The sequence below is a fragment of the Ambystoma mexicanum genome, chromosome 10 (genome assembly GCF_040938575.1).
Source record: "Ambystoma mexicanum isolate Mex_15411 chromosome 10, UKY_AmexF1_1, whole genome shotgun sequence".
In the NCBI taxonomy this organism is placed as follows: Eukaryota; Metazoa; Chordata; class Amphibia; order Caudata; family Ambystomatidae; genus Ambystoma; species Ambystoma mexicanum.
Window position 1 is genome coordinate 1457312651 of NC_090932.1, and position 11901 is coordinate 1457324551.

An 11901-nucleotide genomic window follows, 5' to 3' on the forward strand; every position below is an offset into this window, starting at 1 on the left:
TTACAAACTTTGGTCACAGAATTGCAACAGCAGCTACCTCCTTTGCCTTCACAAGTGGGATGTTGGGCCACCTCCTTGCCCTCCTCCACCAATGCCTCAGTTGTTTATTGTCCCTGTGACTACCCCCACGGGCAAAGATATGGGCCCAGACACAGACAGCACGCCAGATACGCATACTACTGATGAATATGACCACCTGGTACCAGCGGATTGAGAGGTCCCAGACCTGCCTTCCTGATATTCTTCTTATGAGATAGGTTCCTTTCATGCACTGTTAACACAAGCAGTAAAGCTCTTTGATCTGCTTACAGTGGAGCAGCCGAAAGGAGGTTTCCTATTTCAAAGGTGAGAACCCTCCAGGAAATCTTTAGTCGCCATTACAATGCTTGATGACATCTGGGATGATGGTTTGTTAGTTATGCCGAACCCTTTCTCAGCTCCTCCAAAGAAAGATCGTTTGGTGCAGAAATAGAAGGTTCCTGATTCGGCGACCAAATTTCTTTGCACTCAACCTGGCCCAGACTCAGTGGTGTTCTCAGTGGCACGGAAAAGGTAATCTAATCCATCCTGGTCAAATGCCCCTCCATTCCTTCAGTACGAAAGAAGGAACAACATCTGCCCCTCCTCTTGGAGGAAGTTCAGTCCTTACAAAAAAACAAGGGGCTATAGAAGCTGTTCCACTGCACTTCAGGCGCTCCGCGGTGTTCTCCAGATGTACTTTCTGGTCCAAAAAAAGTCTGGTAAGTGGACACCCATCCTAGACATCCGACAACTGAACAAATTCCTAAAAGCACAAAAACTATGCATTGTCACGCTGCAGCACATGCTCGAACAGCTGGGACAGGGGGATACTCATGCGTCCTGTCCCCTTTCCTCCATCCTTATGGGCCGCCCCCCAACATGGGGATGGTACCGGATCCTTTGGCAGCGAAAATTTGAGCTTCCCCCTTTAAATTTAGTATAGCGCGCAGGGGTGCGGCCTCGGGTGTGGGAACGCCCGACAAGCCCCCGCCCTCCAGTGCCTCACCCAAGTCCCGTTTTCCGCACGGACGGTGTCGGACCTGGCAGCCAACGCAGAGACTTTTTTAGATTTGTGCTTGCTCCCTGTTTGTTTTTCAAGTTTTATTTCACTTCCCATCTGTGCCTCAGCTCCCCAGCACATGTCGGCTGCAGGAGGATTCACGAGATGTGGCTCTTGCAACTGCTTGTTCCCAGCCTCAGACCCCCATGCTTTCTGTCTTCAGTAATTGGGGCCCAGCCATCGCTGGGACTCCTGCTGCCTCCAGCACTCTCGGTCACATAGCATTGAAGAATCGTTTGTCGCAGTGGAGGGAGATCTTCCACACTTCTCATCTGCCCCACCTTAAGGACTTAATCTCTGGGACCTCTAGTCAAGACAAGGTAGGGCCTCTGTTTCAGCACGGCTCCATAGCGCAGAGACTCCTTCACCGGGGTTCCCACAGATCGGGGTTCCTTGCATTCAGGTTCTGGCAGGCCTGAGGCCTCGAAGGCTTCCGGCTCCCGAGCCGAGGGGCTTAGGCACTCTTCCGGGTGATTCGGGGACAGACCTGAGGCCTTCCAGGCTTAGAGGCTCAGGGGCCCTATGAGGCTGTCCTCGGAAGGATGATCAGGCTCGTCCTCTTCTTCTCCCCCAGGGGGTAAGGGATTGTCGAGGGCCACTTCCAAGAGTCGTTCTTGGCTAGATCCAGCACGGCTACCGGCACAGGTGCCAAGGGCGCCCAGTCTACCGGAGCTCGCTCCGGGGTCGTTATGCAGAGCGCTTTGACTAACGACCATCCGGCTGAGGGCTCGGCGCCTACCAGAGGGATCTCTGAGGTCGACACCTTTGCTTCGGTGCAAGACCAAAGCTGTATCCTCCTGTGTCTGAGGCCACTCCTGGCTCAGAGCCTCTGCGCTCTCCCTCCCAGAATGTGGTGCAAGGTTTCAAAATGGCAGAGCGGCACGTGACGGAGCATGCCAGGCAGGTGGCCATCTTGGATTTTGCTCAAGGCCCGCCAGAGCTATCGGCCATGGAGTGGGCTTTGCAGGATGATCCCAGCCCCCTTCCTCTACAGCAGCGGATGCTAGGGTGCAGGGTTTTGGTCCCGTCAGGGGTACATCCACCCATCACAGACTTACAGCTATGCGCACAAGGCGCCTCAGCGCTCTGACCAGGAGAGGAGGCCCACCGCCTTGGAGGGCAGGGCCCCTAAGGACCCAGTGGCTAGCGAGGACTGCTTCTTTGAACACTTCCTCATGCATTCCCCTCAAATGAAGGGGCTCCTGAAGGACATTGTGAAGGAGGTCATCCACTGGCATTGCCACCCCAGCCTCCTCCCATTCCCCCATCGTTTCCGGTGCAGGTCCCTCTACCGGTTCAGGCACTACTGGTCTTTCAGACCCCTCCACTTTGGACTTGTCTGTGGCTCCGGATCTGGGGTACAGGCGGACCTGTGTCCAAAGTCCCAGATTCCCCTCAGCCTGTGAAAAGGGAGGGGACAATAACAGGGATGATGACGCCCAGGACAATGAGCCCTCTGCTTCTGTTAAGGCCTTTCATGACCACCTACATGGCGTTCTTGGGGTTCCCTATTCCTGGGGAAGCCCCACAGGAGTCGGGGGTGCTCACAGAGGTCTTGGGGAAGCGCACCACAATCCTGCCTGGCATTCCCCTTCAGAGGGATGTGCTGCAGGTGGCGCAGAATGTCTGGGAGAAGCTCAGGGCCAACACCCAGATTGACAAGAAGTTTACAGCAGGTTTAGGATGACAGATGGGGAGCCAATCCTCCTTGCCTACCACCCACAGCCTCTGTAGTGCCGGCGGCCTCCTTATATACTAAACCATCGTCTTTGTATTCTTCCTACGCGGGAGCCACTTCCGGTTGCCTCTCCGAGGACAAAGTCATTGGTAAAGCGCTGTACTCCATCTCAGGACTGCATCTGTGGCAGGCCAACGCGCACGCCATCTTGTCTACGTGTAACCAGAAGCTGTGACGGGAGCTTGGGGAATTTCTGCCTGACCTCTCTTCGGACAAGCAAGCCTCCTTCAAGGCCCGTCTGGCAGATGCCCGGGCCATTGCGCAGGACCTCGTGGAGTCTTCAGTCCCCCACAGCCCCCCCCCCCCCAGCGGAAGGCTGTGCCTTGGGGTCAAGATGAGAAGGGTGGCATGGATGCATGCCACAAAGTTATCATCTGACGTGCAGGAGCGGATCCTAGATCTGCCCTTTGAGAGTGTGGACCTTTTTCATTCGTCCATCGATGATGAATTGACGAAGAAGGAAAGATCCACGCAAACGGCCAAGTCCTTAGCCATCTTGACAAATTCTCGTCAGAAATCCTTCCCTCAATCCCAGGGTAGGACCGGGTTCAAACCCTGAACATTCTCCTACTTCAATGGGTTCGGAGACCAAAGTATGCAGAGGCCTGAAAGGTCGCCCAGCGACGGCAGAAGGAAGCAGCAGAGGACTTTGCACAGGTTTTTCCACTCCCCCTCCTCTGCCCCTGCCTCCCACACCAATAAGCTGTGACGTCAGGTTCAGGGAACACAGCTCGCCTGTGGGGGGCCGTTTGGCTCTGTTCCAGGACACCAGAAAGCGTCTTTCCAGCAACCCGTGGCTCCTATCTGTAGTCTCCATGGGCTTCAGTCTCCCTCTTCCTTTGCCTCTACCATAGTCTCCTCCTATTCGTCAGATCGGTTCCCCGGCTCTTTTACGGGAGATCATGAGTCTCTTAGAGATGCACGCAATAGAACCGGTTCATCTTGCTGACAGGTGCTTCCGTTACTATTCCAGGATTTTCTGGCAGTACCCAAGATCAACCAGGCTGGTCTGAGGATAGTTCTGGATCTGTTGTTTCTAAGCCTGTCTATACTGCTGGACTGCTTCAAGATGATTACTCCCGCACACATAGCCGAGTCTGTGTGCAGGGGACTTGGATGTGTTACCTGGACCTCAAAGATGTGTACCTGAAGGTACCCATATATCAGCCGCATCGGAGGTTCCTGCGTTTCACGATTGCCGTACCGCTTCCAGTACAAAGTGCTGCACTTTGGCCTGAACACGGCCCCTCGTGTTTGGTTGGTGAAGCCGGGGTAACCCACGGCGGTCGTGCACTCCTGCCAGAGTTTGGTGGATACTCTTCGTTAGCTGGGGTTTCCCTCATCCTGAAGAAATCAGTTCTGCCCGTCTGAGGATCTGGTCTTCCAAGGGGTGCGTTGGAACAGTACCGTTCAGCTGGTGTTCCCCACGGCCAAGAGTCTAATGTCCCTCCACAAGGCGGTGGGACATTTTCTGGTCAACTCAACCACCTCGGCATGATGGTTCCAGCACATTCTGCATCGTCTGGCCTCCTGTGTGCTGTCAGTACAGCACACCCGTCTCAAGATGAGGCGCCTCCAGCTCTACCTGGTGGCCGATTGAGATCAGGCGACAGGGTCTCAGTCGGACAGGATCCCAATTCCACCATTCCTTCGCTGATGGGTGGCAATGTTTGAATGGGAGTCCCCTTAACCTGACTGGAGGCTTCCCTGGTGGTGACGACGGACTCCTCTCTGGAGGGCTATGTGAACCATGAAGCATGGTCCAGGACGGAAGCCCTCCTACATATCAATCTGCTTGTTCTGTGGGCAGTGAGCCTTTCCCTCAAGGCTTTGTTGCCCCTAATCTGAGACAAGTCGGTTCTGGTCAGGACAGACAATTCTATGATGTTTTACCTGAACAAGCAGGTCAGCAACCGCCCCCTCCCCCCCAGCCCTCCTATGCATGGATGCAGTTTGGATCTGAAAAATGGGCCCTTACGAAGAGGTTTTCGATTTCAGCAGTCCACCTGCTGGGGACAGCAATGTGGAAGTGGTCAAGCTTAGTCCCTTGGGGTTCAACACATACGAGTGGGAGTTGCACAAGGACTCGTCGTTGCCCCCTGTTCCAGCATTGGGGGTTTGCTGACCTGGATTTGTTCACATCCCCTCGTAATGCCAAGTGCCCCCAGTTAGCTTCATGGGCAGGTCAGGGGTTGCTGGTAGACTCCTTTCAGATCTGTTGGCATGGCTGCAGGTGTTATGAGTACCCACCCATCCCTCTGCTCCAATGGACTCTGCAAGTTCCCACCCTGAGTGAGTTGCAACCTCATCCTGGTTTCCCTACACTGGCCTTCGAGGCCCTAGTTTTTGGATGTGCTGCAGTTGTGCTGCCAGGGTCCCATCCATCTTCCGATCCCCAGCAAGGGGCTTCCTGACACAGCATGGCGGTGCACTGGAGCTTCCGGACCTGGCCAAACTGGCCCTGGTGGCCTGGTTCCTGATAAACTGAGGCTTCAGCACGCTCAATTTTCACATGACAACTTGGACATCATTCAGAAGGCCCTCGACTCGTTCCCAGTATAAGAGCAAATGGACTAGGTTCTGCCATTGGGCCCGCGACAAGGGGCTGGACTCTGTCTACTGTTCTCTAGATGACATACTGTTTTTTTCGGCACACATGGCTTGTTCTGGAGTCCAGGTGGATACTAGCTGCACGAATTTGGCGGCAATCGGGGCATACAAGAATTACCCTAAGCACGTATTTTCGGCAGCCAACCCAGTGGTTCCTCAAGTGCATAGACCTCATCTGGCCTGGGACCTCAATGTAGTTCTGGCGGCTTTGCAAGGCAAGCCTTTCGAGCCCGTGTCTTCTATGGACATCCGCTTGGTGACGCTAAAGACGGTTTTATTGGTGGCTATAACCTCTGCACGCAGGTTTAGTGAGCTGCAAGCAATTCACCATGTTTCACAACAACAAGTTCATCTTGATTTTGCGCACTCACCCAAAGTTCTTGCCCTAGGTGGTCTCTCCATTTCATTTGAATCGAGAGATCTGCCTGTCTGTGTTCTTCCGGAACCCACAGTCAGAGGTAGAGAGGGCCCTGCATTCCTTGGACCTCAAGAGGGTCCCAAGTATCTATTGCAGAAGAAATCCTTCAGTAAGTTCAAGGCATTGTTTGTGACTTTCGTGGTCTCCTCCCCCCGGCTCTCAGGTTTCCAAGGCTTCCATTGCCTGTTAGATAGTTCAGGCCATTTCGGAGGCGTATACGGCCATGGGCAAACCTGTTCCTGAGGGGATTCATGCTCATGCGGTCAGGGCCAAGGCCACGGCCGTCACGTTTCAGAGACATGCTCCTTGGGATGTCCTAGTAAGGCGGCTGCTTGGGCCACTCAGTCAGCCTTCTGTAAGCACTACTCACTGGTCACCAGCTTCAGGCGTGATGCAGAGTTTGGTCAGGTGGTTCTAAAGAAACATTTTGCTTCGTCTTAGATTCGAGTCGGGTTATCGCAGCTCCCCCCTATGTTTCTTGTTCGGTGCAATCTCCCACAAGGATGGAGGAAAAGGGATGGGACGTATGAGTAATTCAAGTTACTATGGTGACTAGAGTACTCATAGTTCATAGTCCTCTTTACTCCATACGTCCCACTCGCCTTCCCCCGCTAGTATTTCAAGGGCTAATGGGTATAAGTGTAGCCAGGTATCTAAGCGTCAGGTGAGTTCAAAGGGGACTGAGGTGGTGTGCCAGAGTCTGAGGAATCGGCAGGATGTTCCCAGGCCGTGCCCTGCACGCTATACTAAATTTAATGTGGGAAGCTACATTTTTCGCAGCCAAAGCTTCTGGTACCGTCCCCATGTTGGGATGCTGCCCCACAAGGATAGAGGAATGGAGACTATGGAATATGAGTACTTTAGTCTCTACAGTGAGTAACTTTCATTTTCCTCTCATCTCTGGGCTTGGCCGATGTGTATTTTCACATACCCATCCATCAAAAGCACATGCATTTCCTTTGCTTTGTGGTGCACTACCTTTTGGGCTCAAGTCAGCGCCAAGGGTCTTCACCAGATACCTGGATCAATCTGCGCCACATAGGTATCTATGTCTACCCCGATCTGGATGACTGGCACATCCGTGCCCAGTCTTTCCAGGTAGCACTGCAGCACATCGAACAGACCATTCAATGCCTGACTTCTCTGAAAGTCTCAATGAACTTTCCAAAGTCATTTCTGTATTTCTGCCCCCTATGCAGTTGGGGTAGAAGCACAGAACATCCCATCCAAGGTTCTCTATATGGTAGCAATGGACGAGCAACGAAGGCTGAGACTCAAGACGGGTGGTGCTGGCTGGTCTTTCGGTACAGTGAATCCCCAATCCCCCACAGGAATGTCCACACACTGTTAGTGCTAACACAGTACTTTTATATAAAATAGGGTTCCGGTAAATATATACACATTAATAACACTTTGTACTCAGGCAACACTATCCTAATAATGGCAATAATATACAATGTATAGTGGTACCACAATATACTTAGTAAAAATGCACCAACTGCTGACAGTTATTAAAAGGCATGAGAATTCAAAGCAAGGTGTAATTTCATAGATTATTATAGGAAGGCAGCTTAGATTAGGAACATTGGCAGAATGCTTCCTTTAGAGTAGATATACAATACTGTGTGAGGATCCCCCACACCTGGGCAACCTGTAAGGAAAAGTTAAGGTGTACTTTGTCTTGTATATTACAGTCCAGTCCAAGTATGTTCATTACATGTCTGCTTCTCTTTGTACAGATACCACTACCCAAAGTACCTGGGAAGCGACAGAAGAACAGGATCCAAGACGAATCTGGAACCCCTGCATAATTCCAGAAGTTAGAAGATGCTCTTCCTCATCTAAGTACCTTCTGTGTATTGGCAGGCGAAGTGGCGGCGTTTCTTGGCTTTATTCAAGGAGACCCCTCGAGGATGGACCACCCTTGGAAGACGGAGTCGCTGGGATGATGGTGTCGAGAAGAAGGGAACCAAGCAATGTCGTAAAGGCAGCAATTTCGGTCTTCGGAGTGGTCTCCGTTGGTGGGTCGTAACTCTGGCAGTGGATGTCCCACGGAGTTAAAACTTGCTGTGGACCTCGACGAGGCCAGGCTGAAGATGAGACCCTTGGTGGCCTTGGATGACTTTCAGTGGCGTTGGGTGTCGTGGTAGACCTAGATGTCGGGTTTCGGGATTTTGCAGTTTACAGACTTTCTTTTCTTTGGTGCTGCAGCCGCAACATTGACCTCAGGATGGCTTCTGGTGACCTAGACGTGACCACTGGACGACTGGACTGCGGACCCTCACAAGGTCTGGACACTCGGGACGTCTTCTTTGGATATTGTTGGCGAGAAACCCACCGGCAGACACTCCACTGCAGCAGCAAGTGGACAGATGTTGTGGCAGGGATTTCCCTTGAAAGATTCTTCAAAGATTTGGGACTTTTGCAGCTTCAGGTGTCGGGGAGCACTATGTTCAGGTAACCCCTCTTCTGGGCAATACTCAGCAACTTGGCTTCCACCGGGCCCTGGGGGAGACAGATGAGCTTTTTGGCTTCAAGATGTTAAGGAACTCCTCTTCTGGACCCACGAAGAGCCCTTCTCCGTACAGCAGGTGTGCAGGACTGGCTTCCCCGTACGATTTGGATGAAGAGTAGCAGATGCATGATTTTCCCTTGTGGCTAGGGGAAGAGGTTGCCTAGCCAGGTCCTCCCTGGTTCAGTCCTTGAATCAGCACAGCAGTTTTCGGATTTGATGAAGAAATGCAGCCGCAGACTTCTTCCTCCAACTGAATTCCAGGATGCAAGCTTAAGATGACTTCAGCTTCAGATTTCTTGTTACAGCTTCTGACAACGAGGTGAGTGTGAGGCCCCCTGTTATACAAAACATTCCCCCTTCCCTCAGGCTGAGCCAGGCTCAGCTAGCCAATCACACACAAGTGCATTCATGCAAGCAGCACCCAATCAGGCTCACATGCATTCAGGCTATTCACCAGAAACCAGACACCTACAAATCACGATGTTGATTCGTAAGCTACTCCCCAGCATTTCAGTGCACCACACTGCATTCATTCCAGTTTCAGCCAGGGCTGGCTCAGGCATTGTCGCACAACCAAAACCGGACACTCCCAACACAGAATGCATATTGACTACTCCGTCCATTCAGATAGGCTCCACCCCAAGGGTGCACCCACAACAAGCAGACTGGCATGAAGCAGCCCCAACGTCATATATGTTCCTTCCACTCAACAACCATTCAGGGGAGGGGGACGGAGACAGGGCTTCTCAGGACCCTGACAAACAAGGGGGGGGGCAAATTAAACCAAGAGGCTTCCAGTGGCCCTCTTGCCTTTGTGTAGGAATCCATTGATTCCTAAGGCAGGCCCTGGGCATCCCAAAAAATGGAAGATACCTAGAGCCACTGTCGCATCAGCATGTTGCTGAGGCCATTCCATACCATGCTCTGCGCAACACACATGTGCCCAAAAACATACGCTGGGGGTACAGGGTTGTATCCCTACCCATGGGTGCCCTAAGGGTTTCCCATGGGTCTTGGCCCACTGAGAACAAATTGAAGAGTTGCACTGTCAGCGGTCCAAACTGGGCTCCTGTGCAGACAATAAGCAGAATGCACAGAATAAAGAGGTATAGGACAAGGACACCCTGGCCCTCCAATTCATTTCCAGCATCACACATGTGTATTTCAGTTTCAGAAAACTCTCTTCCTTGGCTCACAACTGGACACACTGTTTAGCAACTCCCTTGGAGGAGAGGGTCCAGACCATACTTCGCACGGTTCAGCAGCTGTCTTCTCTCCAGCTGACGATGCTTCGCTCCGTCATGACTCTGCTCGGGATGTCTTCTTCCTGGATTCCTCTAGTACCTCACTGCAGGTTGCATATGAGACCTCTTCAGGAGGTCATGGACACTAGTTGGAAACAGGTGTCAGGCTCTTGGAACAAGATCAAACTCAGCCTGGTGTTGGGCTGAGCTATATATTGGTGGATTCTTCTGCAACATCTCACACAGGGTGCTCCTTTTCGCCTCCCGACGCATCGGCCACAGTACGACGATGCCTTGTGAGAAGGTTGAGGAGCGCACACTAAAAAAAACACACCAGAGCCCTCAGGCAGTCTGAAGACCAGATACTACACATCAATGTAGTAGTGTTATGGGCCCTCATTCAGACCATAGCTGCAGAGCAAGGTGGTTTGCATCGTTACAGAAAACACAACCACCTTGTTCTACATCAAGAAGCAAGGAAGGAGCGCTCTCCCATTCTCTCCAAGGAATCCCAAATGCTGTGTAACTAGGTGATCTCACACAATATGTGGCTCATTCGAGGGGATTGGGTCCTCCCACGTATTCCATATCTATGACAGGTAATGTCCACAGCTGTGCTACTTGGGAAAATTTTCGGCTCCTGCGTCGATGACGTCGATGCGCCGTCCCCGAGGACGACGGCCGACGTCACCCGATGTGATAAGTAGGACGCACAACGCCCGTAGCCTCAGTTCCGTTTTTTCCGTGAACGTGTTCGCTTCGTGAATCTCGGTACGCCTCGACTCTTTGGAGTTTGTTGTATTCTTCTCGGTTCTTTGAACCTGTTCGGTTTTTGTGAAAAAAGCCTGTTCGCGATCATGTCTACCTCGTCTTCCACCCTGCGTCCGGGCTTCAAGAAATGCGGTGACTGTGGGTCCAAGGTGTCGGTCACGGACTCGCACGACGCCTGCCTCTGGTGCCTCGGGGAGGCCCACGATACGGACGACTGTGTCGACTGCCAGTCGCTCACGGGCAAGGCCTTGTGGGAGCGCAAGAAGTTGTCGGTAGGTCGGGTGTCTAAGCCCCGGAAGTCGAGGTCTACGGGGCTTTCGACAGATGACTCGAAAGGCGACTCTCCGCGTCTTCGTCGGAAGTCCAGTGGGTCTCCTTCCAGGAGTCGGTCTCGCCACTCCTCTGCCTCTTCGAGGCATTCCCGGAAGCGCCGGCATCGGTCGCCTTCCCCGTCCTCTTCCGAGGACTCCGCCCGTTGGTGGGTTGCTTATCCCACCATGCAAGCGACACCGGAGGAATGGGCTTCCTTCGGGAAGAAAATGTTGGCGATTCTCGAATCGCAGGGCACCAGTCCGTCCGCGCCTACGAGTGGGGTCGGTCGGCACCGGTCGAGAGACACCGCTCGTACGCCTTCTGGCTCGGGTGATCGGCAGGGCTAGCAGGAGAGGTCCCGCTCGGACAAGGGTAGCCGTTCTCGCCATGCCCGTTCCAGGTCCCAGTCCTCGATGCGCTCGAGACCGCGTGATCATGTGCCGTCTTCGAGGAAGACATCGACGCCTGTGGCGCCAAGGTCGTTGACGATCTCTCTCGAGGCTCCGCCTCCGAGGGGGTTGTCGGCGCCTAGGTCGTCGAGAGACACGCTCGGAGCTCCGGCTTCGAGACCTGTGTCGACGCTATCGATGCTGGCTGCCCTGCAGCTGACGTCGACGCCGATTCACTCGATGTCGATTCTCTCGATGCTGGCGCCGACTCGTTTGGCGTCCTTGACGCCTTTCGAGGCGGTGGTGTCGGGGGGGGGGGGGAGGGCAGTGGCACAGGGGTAGCCCCTAGAAAGGCTCTGGCTAAGGTCAGGCATAGCTTTGGTCCCTAGGTGTCTTCCTCTCACCGCCTGGAGTACATTTCAGAGGGTGATAAAGGCTCTGATGAAGGCTTGGTTCCGGTTATGGTGCCAGATGAGCTTTTCTCGGGTTTCATCAAGGTGCTTACTTCCATGCGCCGATCCTTCATAGCCAGTTTGATGACCTGAGGCAGTCACTGCATGATGCCAGTGGACTGGACACCTCTCCGGAGGTGGAGTTTTGTAGGCTGGAGCCTGGCACTCCTGCCGATACTTCATACCGGCGCCTTATGTCTCGGGTCACCGAGTACTTGGGATGGTCGGCCCACTGACCCGGTACTGCCGTTTCATATGGCTCTGCAGAGAAGGGTGGCGGCGGCTTGGACTGCTCCGGAGAGTCTCCTGGCAGTGGGCAAGTCTTTGTCGCAAAAATACCGTCCAGCCAGTAGCGACCCCTGCTACTTGTC